This window comes from Larus michahellis, chromosome 3 (assembly GCF_964199755.1).
Source record: "Larus michahellis chromosome 3, bLarMic1.1, whole genome shotgun sequence".
NCBI lineage: Eukaryota > Metazoa > Chordata > Aves > Charadriiformes > Laridae > Larus > Larus michahellis.
In genome coordinates, this window is record NC_133898.1 from 90,618,381 (window position 1) to 90,633,091 (window position 14,711).

A 14,711-nucleotide genomic window follows, 5' to 3' on the forward strand; every position below is an offset into this window, starting at 1 on the left:
ACATGTTAATTACTGAACGTGCTTTTGTTAGCAGTAGGTCACCATCATTCTTTATTGACATTACTGCAACTGCAATTTCTTTTTCAAGACCACTGACCCAGGAAAATGTAACCCTCTAGTTATCCAACGCCCTTTAATTAGAGATGTCTCCAGAGATAATCTCACTCACGGCCCCTATTGTGAATCATTTATTTTCTAACTTTCCTTTTTATCAGCCGTCTTTCATCTTTATGTTTTTCTGCCCTAGCCCGTCTGAGTAACTCAGCCTTGGAGAATGTAGTTTATTCATTTACCGGTTCTTCCAATTGCATTTCGTGTCTCATGGCATTTGGGGTCTAGCTCAGAAGCGCTGGCTGCCAGGCGCCGGGATAATTCTCAGGAATCACGGCTTTCCACTGGGTGAAAGCAAGCATGGCGCCAAGCCTCGGGGTGGGAAAGGGCTCGAAAGCAGCCACTTTGTGCCTGCCACTGAGATGAGGCAAAGAACGATCAACTCGCGCTGGAAGGACCTGATGGGGTTTTGTTTTTGCTTTTAGTCTGGGGAGCACTTATCTATTTCTGCGATGTGGGGCAGGGCTGACTCATGGCGGTTGGGTGCTTTGTAGGATGAGGCTTCTCCGAGGGCGGAGCGCCTAAAACACCTCCAGGACCAACACCGACGCAACAAGGGGTGACCGGGTGGGTATTTTTTACCCTCTGCCATCGCACTCGGCCCCTGGGCCGCCCCTTGCGTGACGAGCCCTTCCTCGCCCTCCGCACGACCGGGCCTGCCGGGCCCCGCCGCCTCCCGCACGCCTGCCCACGGGGGAGGTGGACATCACCCCTCGCCCGTCGCCAGGGACAGGCCGCTCCGATGGGCCTACCCCCGCCGCCACCGCCCCTGTCCGCCATGGCGGCCCCACTGTCCCCTCACGGCGGACTACGGCTCCCACAAGCCCCCGCGGCCGCCGGCGCGAGCCCCCCGCGCGGGGTCCGGCGCCCGCGGCGGCACGCGCACACACACACACACACACACAGAGGGAGGGCGCGATCCAGCTCTGCGCATGCGCCAGGCAGAGGGGCGGGGCGGGGCGGGGCGGGTGGGGACGGCGGCGGTGCCCCGCTATTCGCGGAGCGGCCGTACGCCGCTCGCTGTGCGTAAGGCGGTCGGGGGCGGGCGAAGGAAGGGGGCGCTGTGCCGCGCCGTTGGCGTAAAGCGTTGTTGTGAATGGAAGCGGAGGGCGGGGAGGATGATGTCAGCCTGCGAATGTCAACAATGTAGCGATTGAAGGGGCGGGGGCGGCGCGGGGCCGGGGCGCGCGAGGCGGCGGCGGGCGGGCGAGCGAGCGGGCGGCAGAGCCGGGCAAGCAGCGGCCGCCGGCAGCAGCGCGACGCCGCCTTCCCTCCTTCCCGCCTCCGCCGGGCCGCCAGCGCCGCCGGCCCCGGGTGCCGCTCCGGCAGCCGCACAGCCGCCGCGGTGCCGTTCGCTCCCCGCCCCCCCTCCCCTCCCACCCTCCCTCCGCTGCGGCTTTCTCTCCTCCTCCGGCCCCCCTGCCAGCCCCCTCCCTCCCTCCCTCTCTCCTTCCCTCCCTCCCTTCCCCCTTTATTTTTCTCCGCAAGACTTTGGCTCTGGAAGCAGCTGGTTCAAAGCAATCGCCATGTGATGAGCGTCTGGGTCGGGGTTTTCTTTTTCCTTCTGGGGGGGGGAGGGTGCAGGTTTCTGACCGCAGAGAAATATTAATAAGAATTTCCGAAACAACAACAGCAGCAGCAACAACAAGAGCCAAATCCCCCCCCCCTCCCCAAACCTCAGCCGTAACAGCCTTACCCCCCCCCCGCCCCGGGCCCGCTCCACCCCGCCCCACGGCCTCCCTCCCCACCTCCAGGCTGCAGCGAGAGGGGCGACCCCCGAAAGTTGCGCGGAGGCGAGGTGAGTGCGCCGGTTCCCGCGGCTCGGCAACCCCGCCGGGGAAGGGGAAAAGGGAAGGCGGGGGGGTGGGTGGGAGGGGTGGTGAAGTTTGGGGGGAGGCTGGACGGGAGGGGGGTGTGGGGGGGGGGTGGGGTGGGTGGGCAGCGTGTTTTGTTCCCCCCCCCCCCCCCTTCCTCCTCCCCGCGCAGCTGTTGCGCGGGGTGAGGCGGGGGGCTGCGCCCCGGGAGCGGCCGCGGGAGCTTTGCGGGAGCGTTCGCTCGCTGCCGATTCCTGAAAGTGGGAAACACGCGCCGTTGCGTTGCGTTGCGTAACGGGGAGCGCGCGGCGGGAGCCCCCGTGCCGCCTCTCCTCCTGCGCGCTCACTCCCTCCCCCCCGCTCCTTGCTCCGCTCCGCGCCCCGCTCCGCGCCCCGCCGGGCAGGGCGGGACGGAGCCCCGGGGGCAGCCCCATCCCTCCCTCCCTCCCTCCGCCGAGGGCCGTCCCGCCGCCTTCCCTCCCCCGGCCCCCGCCGCGGCCACCTGCAGCCGCTCGGGACCGGCGGGCACCGCGCCCTCCCCTCCGTGTTGTGTGTGTCCGTCCGTTCCCTCTTCGTCGTCCCCCCCCCCCCCCCCCGTTTTTTGCAGATTTGGGGGGAGATGCGAACTCCGGGAACAGTTTCTTGGATGGTTGAAACGGAGCCGAGTGGGCACGGCGGCGCAGCGCGGCGCGAAGACGCTTGGCTTGTCATGAAAGACGGCGAAGTGTGAAATCATGCCTCTCCTTTTGTGGAGCGGGCTATTTTGGTCATGCGGCGGGTGTCTTGCTTGCAGACGCTTCGGTTATCGTGAGATCGTTGTGCCCCTTCTTGCCGGAACCCCCCCTTCCCTCCCCTTCCCCCCCCTCCCCCGAATAATAAACCGCTTTTTTCACTCTTTAACAATAAACGTGAAGCAAGGGATGACACCTTATTAGAGTCACTCTTTAGGATGTCGGGAAGATTGGGAAATTACAGTGTGGCTGTTTGCTCTAGTTGAAGCCGTTGTGTCAGTGCTTTGGTGATGAAAGCCCTTTTTCGAAGACTTCAGAACTGTCGCTAAACTTGTGCATATTTTAATTTGGTATTCCGGGGCTCGAGCTAGAAACAAGGCGTTTTTTTTCCAGGCTGGGAATTGTCTGGGATTCTGCTGTAGATGGTGGAATGCTCTGCAGTTTGAAGAGGGTGGTAGTGCTTGGGTAAATTGACTTCTTCAGGTATGTAGATACCGAAATTTGAGATAATTGTGTTTGATGAGATGGAGGGAATAAAATGATAAGGTTGCGTGTTAAGCTGTTGTCTGTGGGGCTGTTGTAGCAACAGCCCGGAACCGGTGTTGTAGGAGTCTTTACATCTGGCAGATAGAAATAAAATTCCACTTCAGATGTGAGCTTGTTCTTTTTAAAAGCCTGCGTTGCCTTTTGTATCCACCCGCCTGCCCCCCGCCACTGGGATCTGGGCACTTGTGCAGGAAAATGGATCGGTGTTGTACTTCCCTGCGGTGTATTGAACCTGTGCTTTCAGCATCGTTTTTCACATTTGACCCTCCGGCTTCAAAGGCTGTTCTGAAGGTGCTCTGGAAGAAATGGAAGGAAGCCGTGACTAATTGGAAAAGTAGAGGATTGAAAAATCAGGATCATAGGTCTGGTTTTCCTGTTAGTTTGCTCTGTAACAGTGGAGGAGCCATTCAAACAGATGTACGCCGAGCTGTCAAGTGGGCAAGAAAGGTCCCTAGTGATTTTACAGATAGGGTGGTTGTCAAGATATTCAGAGGTCTTTTGCAGAAAGGCACCACAGGAGCAGAGTGCGCATTTCTGGGCAAGTGTGCTGGCTGTGTAATTTGTGCTTCAACAACTGAATTTTTTGAAAACTTTTACAATTGTGAGGGTTGGATGGGAAAGGTGTGCACAGAAGGTGCAGGACTGATGCACATGTTGACAGATCCCGAATGGTTAATCATCAGCAATTGTTTATGCCCAGGTATCTCCCACTGGGAAGCAGAGCTAGGACAGGTATTCCTAGTCCTTTTCTGACCTGGAGGCACATCTCGAACATGCATTGGTATTAATGTCATGCACGCTGGCGGGATATGCCGGTGGTGTAGGTGGGAAACCCTCCTCGCCTTCCCTCTTTGCTTTCTGTCGTTCATTTTGCAGCAAGAAAACATTGGCTGTTTGCTCTGTTGTGCTGGGCATGAAGGAAAGTTAGAGATAGAACCCGAGTTGCCGGCTGAGAATAATGGTCCAAATCCCAATAAATAGCCATTGACATGGCGCTCCAAATATGAGGTGAATCTTCAGCATTGTAGAAGGCCTCAGACACTCATTGAAATTAATGAGTTTAATAAAATCCCCGTACTGTATAGCAATCTTGCGTATCTCTTTCGGTGTGCATGTAATTAATGATAAAGAGAGCTGAAAATAAAACCCTTTGTAGATGATGTGTAGTGTGGCATGTGACAGAAGTTGCTTGCCTTTGCCTATTTTAAAACTTTCATTGCTTGATTTTCTGTTCGAAGGGCAATAGCTATTTTTCTTAATGAGGCTGCAATGTGATAGCCAATTAGTTATTTTCCTTAAGGTTTTCTCTAAAATTATCACCAGCCATGAAAAAAAAAACAATCGGCGATCACTTTTTTTTTTTTTTTTTAATTGATGAAGAATAAAAAGAGGTGTTTTCTCATTGTGTGCCTGTGATACTCTTTTTGGTTAGAACTTCACATACTCAAAGACAAAGAGGAGACCTCTTAAAGTATAGTTAAGAGACATTTATGGCACTAAGCTGAAAAATTAGATGTGTAACATTAATATATACAAAGTAATCATTTCGGTAGTAATGACATTTTTATGTAATAAACTGTTGGCGTAAATTGAATACCGTTTATTGTGTGACGTGAACAGTCTCTTGTGATTTTAATTTAAGTAGTACGAACACGGTTTATGTATTCAAATCAAAATGTACGTGCCTTTTTACTTGAAGGAACGCTCTCTGAATGGCTTCTCAGTTTACAAGTTGCATGAACATACCTGCAGTGTTTGGCAGATCTGGCTTAGTGTTTGAAGGCATGCACGCATCCGTCTTTCACCTCTGGGTCTGAATTTCCACCTCAGCTCATTTTGGATGTGATGGTCATATATTAGTCGTTTCTGTGTTGAACTACGTTGAGGGGAAACATACCAGTCACTCCATTTACGGGTTGAAGAAAATTTGGGTTTAAACTTAAGTCGGTATTAATTAGCTTTCTCCAAGTCCGAGTTAGTCCTGCTGCTTTCAGTGTGCCTCCTGACTACGAATGCTTCAAGAGAATGTGGAAGAGATTCTTTCTGATACTGCAGTTCTTTACAGATACTTGAGGAGGTGCCTGAATGATTTTGTTGTAGTAGCTGAATGGGCAGTAGATTTTTACCCCCAGTAGTTCCCTAAGGTTTTCCAGAATAGTGCTCAAAACGCTTATTCGGCTTTTTACAAAAATTGGTCATCGTTCCTTTAAATTCAGCCAAAAGGCATTAACCTTGGCAGCTGCCTGAATATTACGCATTCATTTGAAGCTTGCATCAAGAAGATGTAAAATGTATGAATATAGCCAGCTGAGTTGCAATGTGTTAGTTTTGCTTTTTAGTTAGGCAGAAGCATCTTTGTAGTGGATGGGAAAGAGCACTACTTGCTGTGCCGCTCTTGAACTATGAATTATAATTTAAAAAACAGCCAAGCAGTGGAATGCATACAAATGCTTTTGTGGCCAGTGATGGACTCGAAGCACCCGAGTTGCTGGAACTAATGGCGTTGATCAAAGAGCAAACACGTGTTCAGAACAGGTAAATAAAAAGGAGCAAGGGAATAAGTTCGGAAAAACCTCTATGCTAAAAGTTTACATGTACGGTGGAACGTCGGTCCGTCAAAAATTGGGCTCAGAAGGCTTGTCTGCTTGATCGCATCGATCCTCATGCAGAAGGAGCCGCAGCAACAACCTGAAGAACACCAGCTGCGCTGGGCTGGCCTCTCAGCACACCCAGAGACGTGTGTCCGTCCCTGTTTGGCTTGAGACAGGTTGCCCACAAAAAGCTCCTGGTGCGGTGGGGGCTGAACCGCAGCTCCTGCGTGGGCTAGGGGGGCTGCCAGGCGTGCAGCCCCTCCGTGCATAACTCCTCGTCCCTCCCCAGTCTCCTTCTGCCTTTGCTCTGCCTTTGCTCTTTACACCTGCTTGGTGCCAAGCTGCCCTCAGAGCACGCTGGGACACTTGAGATTCAGCGTCTCGGAGGAAGGAGAGAAGGAGGAGGAGGTGGTGGTGGCTACAGGAGCAAGAGGCACCGGGACCTGAGGTACACTGTCGTCTTCTTTTTTTTTAGAGTGAAAGGTGACTTAAAAGGGTCAGATCCTCCCAGATTTATTCCCAAGACCTGTAATTTGCATATAGCTTGACCAATAACTTTCTCTGTTTATTCTGTCATTGGAACAGATGCTTAAAAAGCTGTTAGGAACGAAAACCCCGTGAATTTCCACTTTACCCCTAGTAGGGGTGGAAATGGAAGCTGGAAGCTTATTTTTTTTCTGCTCCTGAGCTTTGAAAACACTCCCCTGGGCTGTGATGGGTAGATGGGTTTTGGTGCATAGGTTCAAAAGGAGTCTCCCTGCTAAGAAAAACAGGAACTGTTTACTGCTTGTCACTGTGCAGGGCTTCTGGGCTGTGGAGCGGTAATTTTGTTTTTTGAAAAGAGGAAAAGCAGTTACGTCTGTTTAAATAAACAAAATGACCCTTGAGACTTAATCATAGCTACTTATTATAGCTGACATCCACCGAGGTGGGTTTTTTTGGGGTTTTGTGTTGTTTTTTTTTTTTTTTTCTTTATTAGTGATTGCTTTAAAATTTAAACCTGTACTAGGAAAACAGGAACTGTAGGTGTGGAGGTGTTCCTTTACCCCAATTTGCATGCAGGCTGTTTTTTATTTCGTGGGTAGGTGTGTTCGGTGGATGTGAGAGCAATTGAACATGTCAGCAGTTTCCTACAAGCTGCTCTTGCTGACTCACGTGTCTGGTGCAGCTTGGAGCTACCCTCGCTATAAACTATCCACAATAGGAGGCGCAGGCAGAAGAGACCGTCAGTGCCGAGCTGTTGTTCAAAGGTTATTTTCAGTTCCCCGGTCACTGCTTTGCTGTGGTTTTCTTCCCCAGTAATGTCAAAATACGCTGTTGTTTTGCCAGGCTGCTGCTCTTCTTGCTAGGTGCGTAGTGTAAAGTAGAAATTCATTGCACCGCTGCGGAGCTTGTGCTGGAAGTGCATCTAGATGCTACGGATGTTCAGCAGGACTAAACCGCTGGAGTTTATTTTGTTTCTTTTTTTTTTTTTTTTTTGGTGAATGGGACGTTAAAAAAATATATATATATTCCCCCAAGCATTGTTCCCAATTTGGATATGGCAAGTCCAGTGTATGAATTGTATTTTCCCTTGCCAATTGCCAGCTGTACAGTCTCCTACCCTCCACCCGTTTTCATGGCAGAAATCTTTAATGCCAGCAAGGAATTCTGATTAAACTTTAAAAACCTAGGTGTAGCTATCTTTAATTTTCAAAATTTTGCTACTTCTTAGGCTGCTTTTTTTTAACTCCTGTGTGGCGATAACACTGGCCGTTAGCGTGAAAGGATTCCTTCATTTGCATGAAGATGAAAACTTATGCTCTTGTACAACTGCTTCTTTATTTACAGATTCTATTCTGATTACTCATAAGGATCCTCAAACGATAGCTGCTGCTGACTGATGATTTTTAGCTGATCTTCTTGTTGTGGTTTTTTTTCTTCCCTCCTTTCTTTTTCCTTTCTTAGTCGATCACTAAAGCCGTTGCAGAAGCGGAGTGAATTACCCATCTGCAGTTCTGGATTTACTGTCACGGAGTTTAGATTCATAGTCCTCTTTTGTGTATTTTTCTTGTTTTTGTGGAATCGAGGGAAAAATAAGCGATCTCTAAAAGTGTGATAAACAAAATCAGGTGGTACAAAACAGGCTTTAATAACAAAAAGGTGAGTACTTGTCACTTGTTTTGTTTTTAGTCAACTACTTCGACCAGCAATGAATAGAAAACCACATTGAGAGCTTTGTAACACATGAAGAAAATGGGTGTTCTTGGTTTCCGCCAATACAAATGACTCATCAGTATCAGTAGGGCTTCTACTTCTAATAATATAACTGTGGAAGACCTTTAAAACGTGTGGTTTTGGCCCCTACTCTTAGTGAAAGGTTGGAAAATATTACTTTGAGCTTTTCTTTTTTTTTTAAAATTTATAGAAGCTTTAGTGATTTGCTATGCGACAATGAAAGATCTTGTACTCTCCAAAAAAAAAAAAAAACCAAAACCAACCCCTTATCGTACCACTGCCTGCGGTGCTAAAATCTTCCCCTCTCCCATCTCCTCAGTGTTTCGCGTTTCACCGCAGTGAGTGTTGCCGACGCTTGGCCTCAATGTCAGAGATGCGCATCTGGAAAATATAATCTATTTATGTCGAGTGGGGGAAGACTTGGCGCACCACCTCGTCTTGCCGAGCTGCTGTTCTCCACCTCTCTTCCACTCCGGTAAAGAGAGGACAGTAAGATTGCCGAGTGACCTGTATTGCTGTTTGAGCTGTGGTCAGAGCATCCGGAGAGGAAAGTAAACGGAAAATAGGAGTTAAAGAATAAACGACAACTGCAGGATGTGTCTGTCATTACCTAGGAGGAAACGCACATCTTCCAGTACTGAAAGTGATACTGAAAAAAGGGCAAATCAGAAAGTGATCTATTAAATTCTTCTTTCTCTCTCTTTTTTTTTTTTTTTTTTTTTAAGTAATAGTTTTCAAATGTGCTGGCATCCTTTTAGCTATTTACCTGTGAGGCTGAAATCTTTCTGTAAAGGCTCTGCCCAGTGTTGAGTGCAACAAAGCAACCCCTAGCGCATACTGCGCTTTGTTTGAAACCGCACCTTGTGGAACACAAGGTTATTTTGTTTTCATATAAGCAGAGCATGCCCTCACTGCTGTTACAGCTTATGAAGTTTTAATTCTTTTATGCAAAGTATTCTCCTTTTAATGGTAGTCCAATCAGTGTTTCCTGATCTGCTGCATTAATATAGAGTGTTGCTGCCTGCTTTCAAGTTGCCTGTGTTGTTACAAGATTTAAAGACTATAAATGAGGCAGAGCTGGTCTTTTCTGCCCTGTTAGAGTGAAAATTCCGATGTTTATGAAACCTTGTGTTTACTTTCTCTGTTGTTGCAATATTTATGCTAGTAAGTTATGCCTTATAAGGATGTGGTGGTTCTTTGTTTCTTATTATTCTATTTTAAAAGCAGAGTGTGCTTTTTACAAAATCCATTCTGGGGCAGATCCACAGTAAATCTAGGCATATCCCAGCTCCCTCAGTGTCAGCAGGCATCTTTTACCACCAAATAGTTAAATATATTTCTGTAGTTAATTTGGATTGTGCTGAAATACCTTGGATGCGTCTGTTAGTTTCTTGTATAACCAGGCTGTGATGGAGAATCTTTGTCTTGTAGCTTCTTACTGGGAGAGGCACACTAAAAATAGAGGCGCAGAAGCCTGTGGAGATATAACTTTGAAACATGTGAAAACCCAGTTGTTTGTTACATGGCAACAATAAGAGAGATTTTACTATTTGCAGATCGGTATAGCAGAAAAGGCCATCTTCCAGCTTAAGGGGTTTATTTATGGACGGTTCTTGCAGAAGTTCACAGAAGAATGATCGGTAAGGACTACAAAATACGGTGTCAATGGTTATTCAGAGTTTGAGAGGACATAGGTTCAGCGCTCTGATTTCAGCATGTCTTCAGAAAATCTTGCTGTCAGAAGTATCATGAGGGTTGAGTCATGACAAATGAATCTCATCTGTGTTCTGAGCTCTGCTGACTCGGAAATGGGACTTGAGTCCAAAATTGCTGAGGGCTGGACCTGTGAAGGACAACAGACACTGTCGCTACTGAATTTTGAGGCACTAACTCTGTTCTGCATCATCTCCTCTCCTTTCTTTGCCCGTGCTCTGCCACCTGTTTCATCCCACAGTGGGCCAGCCCTGAGAGCTAAATTGGCAGAAGATTATTTATTCTTTGTACGTGTAGGGTTAGTTTTCTGCTGGTGGAGTTTACCGCAGGGTCTGGCAAGAACAAGGGATCAAATTAACACAAAACTTGTTGAAACACCTGGCCCCCAAAGTGCAGTGACTGTCACAGCGTCGTGCCCCATCTCCTGAAGGTCACTCTTGTCTTGCTTTTGCAATGGGGTGGCACTCCAGAAAACCATTAGCAGCTTGTGCCCAGCCTCACCCATAGCATGGCAGTAAGAGCTTGCTGCTAGGGCAAGAGAGGTTTGGGCCATTTAATTTTGGCTTACGTTTGCAACAGACAATTGAAAAGAAACGTTAGAGGAAAACAGAACTCAATCAAGCAAGTCCTCTATGTTAACAAAATGCAAAAGTACTATGTTTTGCAAATATTCAAATAACTGTTGTTATTCCCACCTGATTCTGGTTGCTCCTGGCCTGATGTGACCTGGTTGTGTCACCCATCTCTCAGCTGTGATGAGCTCTCGTGAATTTAGATTTTAAAACTAAGTTATAGCTGAGGAGATGAGCAGACCTCGTGACCGTGGAGAGTTTTTTGAACCAGGTGGCTGCAGTCCTAGACCCTTAGGTCTTCCTTGCAACCTTTTATCACTCTGGGGGTGATAGCAAGCGTGTGCACTTAGAGGTGTTGAGTAATGGGTTCAGCAGATGATTGGAGTGGCTTGAATTTGCTCAGGTGAAGGAGGGAGCTGAACCTCACCCTTCATAACAAGAGGGTGAAGTTAGGAGCTGGTAACCCCTTGGACTGCTGGGTGAAAGCAGGAGATCCTGCCTGGCCGTGTACTTGCTGGACTTCACTGAGCTGATGCTGCTTTCCAGCCTAGCACGTGCCAATTTGATGAGTAAGACCACAGGTCCAAAGAGCAGCAGAGCTAAAGCAGGGGAGACAGAGGGGAGCTGTGGGGCGCAGGGCCTTTGCCGTGTGAGAAATCCAGATCACCTTGAGCCCTGTGTGGCTGCTCGAGCTGGTCTCTGATGTTCGGGAAGGGGTCAGCACTGCTGCCACCCTCCTGTCTTCCTGAGCAGCACCAGAGTGGTGATTTTATGCAAATCTGAATGCTGGCCATGTATATTGGGCAAACTTTTGTCCAGAACTTCACTAGCAAAAGTCAAAGTGTCTGCAGACTTTGGTTAGGTCTTGCTCTTGAGCTGGGAAACCTAAATTCTGCTTCAGGTCAACTTCAGGAATCTGCTGTGCCTGAGGTACTTCTGTGTGTTGAACCTGTAACCTGCCAAATGCTTCTGACTCTACTTGGTGACTTCGTTTCCAATCCCTTCATTTATTCCTGTAACCGTTATTGAATGGGTACTGAGGGGAAGTGTGGTGCAGAATTCTTTTTAAAGAAATCCAAATTAATTGATGGTGTGAAGTAACCATGAGGCAGGTCAGGGAGCTAACCCAAATGTAAAACTCATGGTAAATTATAAAATTGTTGCGTAGTTTGTCGTAGCTGGAAGTTCATGGCCAGTGCAAATACAAGCACTCCGCAAGGAAATTTTTTGTTTGTCTTTTTCCCCTTCTTTTTCCTCTTCGTTTGTCTTATTATTAGACTAAAAGTAGAGTCAGTGATTCATTCAGTAATCTGTTTCTTGGACAGTTAGTCATCTGCCAATTTGTGTTAACTTTCCACTTTGTTCAGAAAGTGAGTAATGCTTAATGCACTAACCACCAAATTCCAAGCTTAAAAAGCTGTGAACATCATTCACATCATCTCCAAACTTTCTCTTCAAAATTTTTACCATTCCCTAAGATCAAAGCAAGTCAGGTCTGGCACGCATTGTGCTACAGCTACAGTCCAATTGTTTTGTCTAGCCCCAGTTACTAAAGCAAAACACAAGGTTGCAAATGTAATGGACAAGTTCTGTTGTACACCAGCCCGCGTATTACTTAATCAGTGTAATGCTTCTTGTTTTTCTTCACAACTCCTACTTTCAACGGATAAATATTACCTCCTTAGTTCCCTCCCTCCTTCCCCAGACTGCCACGACTTTGTTAATTTATATTGTTTCCTGCTTCAACAAATTGTGATGCTATCAAGACTAATTTAGTGAAAATAGCTTGCAAGGAACGCTGGAACTGGTATTAGCTGCCTGCTGCAAATATTTCTGGTGCTTTTCATGATTCTGTTTGGTGGAAAAAAAAAAAAGATTGTGCTGTTGAAGTGTTATCCGTATAGAACTTGAAGCTATAAAGCCTTCCTATAGCTAGATATTTTGATCTCAAGGTGATGCCAGCCGTTTCTCACTTGAGAATTTTTTAACTACTTTTTTCTTTCTTACGGAAACTGGAGTAGCGTGAAGAGTAACAAGGTCAGTAATGTCACGGGAGAACTTTATAGGACTAAAGTCTTTACAGTTTGCTCTAAAATAACATGAAAGGACTGACTACCGTGCTCAGCAGCAAAGGAACTCAAAGTGCAGGAGAGACTTGAGTGCTACAGGGAGGGTGTGCATGGCGGGGGGGTCGGGTGAGGAGGGAGTGGTAAATACGGGTACCAAAAGTGGTTTGCTTGGCCCGACACCTTCCTTGTTCCTTCCACAGGTACCTGTCGTCCTCCCCCTGCAACTTCAGTTCATTACTTGCAGCGAAGCCATCCTCTCTGGTGTGTAACTGTCCTGTGGTGCAGATGGTTTTAGGGTGTCCCCTGGTGCCACAGTTCTGTAACCAGGCAATGCAAAAGCCACTGGATGGGAAGGAATAGCCTTTGGTTGTAGGGTCTGTAGGCAGCCCATGTCCGCCTCCTGCTGCAGCGTAATGGGGTAAGAGCAGAAATCTGTCATGCTCTGCTATTGTCAGAACAAGAAAAAAAATGATTTGGTGTTGAGGAAAAGGTAGGGGAAGAGCCATTTCCCTATTCCTAGAATCCAATTCCAGTCCATGTAAATACCCAAAATATCCTGGTAGCCGTGTTCCAGTGTGCAGAGTTAGGACTTCTGAAAGGTTTTTTTCCTTGCAGTCTGACTTTGCACACCAGCGAGTTTGAATAGTTTGGTTAAGCTCTGGACAAACAGCCATACTGGGGATGGTTATTTGAACACCAGCCTTTGAGATTTGCCCATCCTGATTACGTGCAGATTTTCCAACATCCACAGTGTTAGTTAATGCACTTGCCCCTTTAAACTGATTGCAACGATCATATTTCAAAGTTTACTTCTTTCTGGTTCAGTCTTAGTTTCAGCTGTCGAGCTTTACTTTTCAGGAACGGTGCTGGATTGGAATTTGAAAACTTCTTGTATATGTTTGCTTCTCAGTTGGCTCAAGCGTGAGTGGAGCTTTCACCTGCTGTTGGTTGAAAGACATTCAGGAGCCGACCTGTACGAGTACTGCTCCTACCCTGCCTGATTTTGAACAAAAAAATTAAACCGCGTAGACTTGCATATGGAGGGACCCAAAAGCTCCACCAGAACAGCCCGAGAAGCTCTCTCTGTAAGATTGGCATGTTATGAACTTGCTCCCTTGTTTTCCAAAATCAAAACTTTCACTTTCCTAGGAGGTGTGGGACCAATGGGGGTGGCTCTCCTGCCCACCACAGCCCTGTGCGGTTGGTGGTGGAGGTGACCATGGCTCTCCTGTGCTCCAAGGAGAGGGACCTGCCAGTGGGTGCCCGGTTGGTGGAGCCATCGGCTGCCAAACCCCCTCTGCTCTCCCCCACCCTGTTGGTGCCTACACCAGCACTGCTTTTATGTTTCTGATTTAAACCTTCAGAGCATTACGAAGAAGCTTGCTAGTTTTGGGAGGAGGGGAGAAGAGCAAGGGCTGAGATCGGTGGTGCAGCTGTCAGTGGGGTTCGGTGCCCTCTGTGTGCGTGTGACTCGAGCAATGGCTGATTCACCGCCTGAGGTTGGTTTGGGTTTGTTTTGGTTTGTTTTTAAGGAAGTAATCTGCCCAGAGGTGAGAATTGGTGCCGTTTTGTTGGGTTAGGAGTAAACCAAGAATTGTGAGGAATGCCTTTGCTTCCAGCCTTTCGCTTGATAACGTGCTCAGTGCTGCACGACAGACCTTGAGCGCCGAGCTGATACCGGAGGAGATGGGCACCTGCCTTTTCACAGGGGGTTGCAGTGGTGTTCGGGGTTCACTTAATCGCAGGGTTTGGCATTTTGGGTTTCAGGTCACCCGGACGGGGCAGAGGAGGCTGCAGGATTTACAGCTGTACTTGGTGTAACAGCTGGCACAGCCGCTTTCTTTGACTGCTGGGTGAAGGAGGGATCACCAGGCACCCGAGACCTTGTACTTGTTGAAACCCAGATAAGGGCAGTGTTGACTGTTGCAAAGCTGAAATCGTATTCAGGGCGTTTTTATCTGAGGAAATACAGTCGGGGTCTTTTCTTTTTTTTTTTTTTTTTTTTTTTTTTTTCCTTCTTTCCCCTTCCCCCTTCCCACCTTCCATTTGTTTCCTGACTGTAAAGTTCATGACATTCCCGTGAAGATGGGCACACTGGTGTCATCCCCTTGTGCAGACAGGTGCCTGAGGAGGTGCGGCGGGGCGAGAGTCCTCCCCGGTATTTATAGAGGCGGGGGGGAGTGTGTCTCCCCCCCCGGACTTGCTCTGCAGGTGTGCCACTCAGACGGTTAGAGAAACCCCGAGTTGAAGAGATCCGCCGGGGTGAAACAGTTTACAAATAGCTTTTCAGTGTTTGTTTTTTATTTTTACCTCCTTCCCCACCCATGGGCCCCTCCCCCGGCGTATT

General features: G+C 48.2%; 1 protein-coding gene across 4 annotated transcripts in view; it reads left to right on the forward strand.

Annotated features, from left to right (window-relative positions):
• Window positions 1–1,234: 1,234 nt before the first annotated feature.
• BACH2 (BTB domain and CNC homolog 2) overlaps window positions 1,235–14,711 on the forward strand; it is a 203,311-nt gene continuing 189,834 nt past the window's right edge. For all 4 annotated transcript variants that reach the window (XM_074581131.1, XM_074581132.1, XM_074581133.1 and 1 more), the window contains exon 1: window positions 1,235–1,909. The gene's annotated coding sequence lies outside the window, so the exon portion shown is untranslated. The remainder of the gene's footprint in view (window positions 1,910–14,711) is intronic.